The sequence below is a fragment of the Vulpes lagopus genome, chromosome 12 (assembly GCF_018345385.1).
Source record: "Vulpes lagopus strain Blue_001 chromosome 12, ASM1834538v1, whole genome shotgun sequence".
Classification (NCBI taxonomy): domain Eukaryota; kingdom Metazoa; phylum Chordata; class Mammalia; order Carnivora; family Canidae; genus Vulpes; species Vulpes lagopus.
Window position 1 is genome coordinate 36,013,333 of NC_054835.1, and position 5,157 is coordinate 36,018,489.

At 41.9% G+C, this 5,157-nt stretch overlaps 1 protein-coding gene across 1 annotated transcript in view; it reads left to right on the forward strand.

Annotated features, from left to right (window-relative positions):
* Positions 1-5,157, forward strand: part of ZNF652 (zinc finger protein 652) — a 66,056-nt gene that overhangs the window by 51,357 nt on the left and 9,542 nt on the right. The window lies entirely within an intron of this gene.

Below are 5,157 nucleotides of genomic sequence, written 5' to 3' on the forward strand. Positions count from 1 at the left end.
CAGTGAAAAAGCTGAGTGGCAGATGGTTCAGAACTCTTATTTCTTTGGTCACCATGTTCTTTGCCTAAATAAAAATCTATATTAGAAGCTAAATTATCATCAGAAGATTGGTAGGAACAGGGCATTACAGCAGAGGAAGATCATTGAATGATCTTAGTGGTGAGTACCATACATCCTCAAATCCAAGAAGCCACCCCTTGTAAGACAAACTTAATTTGTATACTGCTAATAAAATGCTGCAAATAAAAAATGGCATGCGCATAAGGTATGTGTCAGTTTCAGAGATGTCAATATGCCAGGGAATGCATGTCTTAGAATTAATAAATATTTATTTATGAACATTAAGAATTACTAAATTGGGCTACTGTAGTGAACGAGACTGAAACATTGCTGGGTTCACAGGGCTTGCAGACATGCTGCTTAGACATACAAGGCATAACACTGGTTCACTGAGGAGCACATAGCAAGTACACAGAACTAAATGAAGTTGGCTAGAGTTTGGTGGATGTCAGAGTGGCCAGGCAGGAAGTATGATGAGACATGATACTGGAAAGCAGTAGGCAGGTGCCAGGTCACCCAAAACCCCATAAGCCATGTAAAAAAGTTTGGACTTTATCCTAAGGACAGTGGGAAGGTTTTGAGTGGCTTTGAACAGATTGTGACACAAGTCTGAAAGTTCACTCTGGCTACCATGTGGAGAATGGGCTAGAAGACAGGGAGCGAGAACAGGTGGCAAAACCAGTCAGATGGATGTCACAGTAATCTAGGGGAATGAGGGTGATGATATGGACTGTGGTGATGGCAATGGATGAAGTGAGAGCAATACACAAATAGTGTCAGATGAACGTAGTGACTGACTGGATAAAGGTGGTATGGGAGGAAGAAATCAAGGGGTAGTCCCAGGGTTTGGATCTCGAATGCCATTTGTCAAGATAAAGAACAGGAGAGGGAGGGGCAGATTTGCTAAGTAGGATAATGAATTGAATTTTGCACTTGTTTGTTTTGAGACCCCTACAGGACCTTCAAGTGGAAATACTATGTAGGCAGTTTGCAAAATGGATTTAAGGCTAAAGACCTGAGAATGGTTTCGGCTGTATATATAGATCTACAGAGTTCTTTTTTTTTTTTTTTTTTTTTTTTTTTTTAGATCTACAGAGTTCTGATCACTGCCCAAGGATATTTGTACTAAGCAGACTGGAGGTCAGCACTTGTTCGCTGTACCAAACAGTGCACCAAACAACTAACTAGCCAGCCAAATTCTTGTTCTTTTCTATCTTCCCTATAAACTCTCTGCCTTCATGTGTAACATTCTTTCTTCAGACTCATTACAGTACTGTTGCTTACAATCAGCTTAGCTTTGTGTATAATGGTTCGGTCACATCCTTAGATGTATTGATGTTGATACAGATACTTTTCTAGTTACTTTCATAGACTTAACTTTCATGTATCTTCCAGCAACCCATTTACCAGCTCTTCCTAAAGTAGGACATTGTGCAAGTGTTTGGTTGCAAGTGTCACATCTTTATTTTTCCTGTTTCAACCTCACTGTAATTTTACCTTGAGGTTTCCCAGAGACCTTAACATCACTCATTAGTATGATTAGGAGATGTGGCCTGATGAGTAGTGAGAGTTAGAGGTAAGTGGGACTGCAGGCTTACATCTGGAACAACAAATGCAGAAATTTTGGTAGGACTTCAAGAAATGAATAAGAGATTACTGAGCAATAAAAAGGACCCACTTTTAATTTGAATCCATGGATTTGTGGTAGCTGTCTTGTTTTTTAAAGGTTTTTAAATTTTTATTTATTCGTGAGTGAGGCAGAGACATCGGTAGAGGGAGAAGCAGGCTCCCCACAGGGAGCCTGATGTGGGATTCAATCCTGGGACCCCAGGATCACGACCTGAGCCAAAGGCAAACACTCAACCCCTGAGCTACCCAGGTGCCTCTGTGGTAGGTAGGTTCTAATAGTTTTTGGCCTTTCTGTGGCAAATCATTATAGCCCAGAAGACTACAAATGAGTGATGACTAGAAATTCAAAATTTGGTCCAGGTTGGAGCAGGCAACAGAAGGTTAATGTCAGGGCAGCCTGGGTGGCTCAGCGGTTTAGCTCCACCTTCAGCCCAGGGCCTGATCCTCAAGACCCGGGATTGAGTCCCACGTTGGGCTCCCTGCATGGAGCCTGCTTCTCCCTCTGCCTCTGTGTGTTTGTGTGTGTGTGTGTGTGTGTGTGTGTGTGTGTGTGTCTGTCTCTCATGAATAAATAAATAAAATATTAAAAAAAAGAAGCTAATGTCCATAAATTTCAGTAAGTTTACAATGAATATGTACTGTTTGTGAATGCAGGGTCTAGTGCACCTAAGAAGTGATTAATGAGTCAAGTGGATCAAGTGGAGAGTCTGCTCAGATTAGACTAATAATTCAGAGAGTGAGTCCTTTGGCTGTGTTTCCATACAGCTGCTGGGAGTAAAGAGTACTAACTATGGGGAGTCCAGGAGGGAGAGGCCCAGTGGGATTAGAGAGGTTGTCAAATTTAGGTGTGCTTTTAAAAATATATATATAAGGGGCGGGTGTTGGAGGGGAATGGGTGACGGGCACTGAGGTGGACACTTGACGGGATGAGCACTGGGTGTTTTTCTGTATGTTGGTAAATTGAACACCAATAAAAATTAATTTAAAAATATATATATATATAGGGATCTTTGGGTTGCTCAGTGGTTTAGCTTCTGCCTTTGGCGGGGGCCATAATCCTGGAGTCTCGGCATCGAGTCCCACATTGGGCACCCTGAATGGAGCCTGCTTCCCCTTCTGCCTGCGTCTCTGCCTCTCTCTCTCTCTCTCTCTCTGTCTCTCATGAATAAATAAAAAAAATCTTAAAAAAAAAAAAGTACTGAGTCTCTGAAAAAATATGCTAAATAAACAATATAATTTTTTAAAATTATACATGGAAATCGTGTTTGAGAAACACAAAGTGCACGTAAGCATAAAAAATAAAATATCACTCATCATCCCATTACCCAGAGAGAATCACTGATATTTGTTGTAGTTTTTTCCATATTTTTTATGTCCATTTTTTAAAAGATTTTATTTATTTATTCATGAGAGACACAGAGAGAGGCAGAGACATGGGTAGAGGGAGAAGCAGGCTCCCTGTGGGGAGCCTGATGTGGGACTCAATCCCCGACCCCGGATCACACCCTGACTGAAGACAGATGCTCAACCACTGAGCTACCCAGGCGTCCCTCTGTACCCATTTTTTTCGTGTTAGTAATTCTGTTTCTATACTTCCATAGTACTTCCATTACTGTTTCTAATGGTGCTTTCCATCAGATGGGTATGCCATGTTGATTCAGTTGATTCTGTTTAACAGAGATTTGAAATTCTTAAGGTAATTGGAGGAAACAGATAAAAAAGAAGGAAAAAAGGTGAGCTCTGAAGTTATCAAGAAAGCTGAATATGAATCACAGTGAAGAGCCTACCACCAGCAGCAAATGAATAATGAAAAGCTGAAAGATAAGCAAAATATGTTAGAACCTAGTTCTGGTGATTACAGACAAGACTAATTCCTCCTGACTGCACAGTCTAGTCTCTGGAGGAAGCAAGGAAAATTCTAGCTTCCACTGAAGAAGGGCAGTGGGAACTGTCAGTTTTCAAAGGCAGAGAAAAGAAATGAGTACGATATGGATGAAGAGGTGTTCTCTCCTCACGTACGGAGGGGTCCCAGAATGTAGAACAGTAGGGATGTTATTTCCCTTCACACGCGCAGGGATGCACAGAGCTTCAAGGTGGGAAGTGCCTGTATTTTATGTGTCAAAAGCACACTTCAGGATGGAACCAGACTGCAGTTTGAAATCCTGGCTGTCCTCTAGCTGTAGAACTCTGGGCAAGTTTCTTAATTTCCCAGTCAGTAAAATAGGGATGACAACAGCTACCTCATAAAGGCTGTCGCTGTGAGGATCACCAAAGTTCATAGATGTAAGTAGTTAGAATGGTACCAGGCACACAGGAAGGCTCTAGACACCATAGCTATTATTTATACCGAGTAGAGTGAGGACAGAACGAAAGGGAGTGGTAACTGAGGTGAGGCCAGCCTCTTGCAGCTGGAGTTACAGTAAAGGTACAAGCTACATACACTGAGAATTGATGAAGGAATTAATAAATGCAAGCATATGTCACTGAAGCACATGTACAGAGGTACTCACCACAGCAATCTGCATGAAATGATTAATGGTTGTATGCGTTCAGAAACCATTTTGTTTCCCCCCTATAGCCCAGGTAGAAAAGCAGGTGGACAGCATGGAACCGTATGGTAGTCCAAAGGAAAGTTAAGGGACCCTAAAAATCAAGCCTTTATTTCCTGTCTAGATGCCTTCAGAATTATGAAATGTTGTTTCCTTTTTGACTCATAGATCCATGCTTCTCAACCAGGGCCAGTAGCGCCCCTGCCAACCCTCCCCACACCCGTGAACATTTGGGAGTGGTGTAGGAACATTTTTGGTTGTCAGAATCTCTTAGAGGCAGTCAGTAGGCTGGTGCCAGGAATGCCATGTGTTCTTCAGATATGCCAGGTAGTCCCAAATAATGAAGAAATTGCCTGCAGAAATGCCACTAGCTCTCCCACTGGGAGCCACTGCAGCATAAGATTCCTGGTGACAATGAGCCACCCAGCCTTTTCCCAAGTCCAATACCAAAAAGTAAGCCACATGCTAAGGATTATAGGCAAGTAGACATGAAGAGACTTATTTGCTCCACAGGACATTTTAGCAGTCTTTCTTTTGCTTGGAATTCAGAAATTGCTAACAGACGAACTTTGCCTAAATTTAAGAGGCAGAGATACATCCGTGGCCTTAGCTGCCTTGCGTGCAGGAGAACAATTTGAACAGTTCTTCATGTCGGATGTGAAGGATCACTACTGCCTGAGTCTTCTTTTTTTTTTTTTTTTTACCATGCCCAGATGGTAGGTTGTATGTAAGTTTAACTCCTATCTGCTCTTATTTGTTAAGTCCCAGCTTTGGGGGAGACTCTTTTTATGACCCTTAGAATATAATATGCCATAAAGGAGAGGAGAGGTAATTTCCTCGTTAAATATGAGGACTAGCGTGAGCACATAATCACCGCCTAGGATGTTAATCATTTTTTTTGTCTCTGTGTTCATCTCAG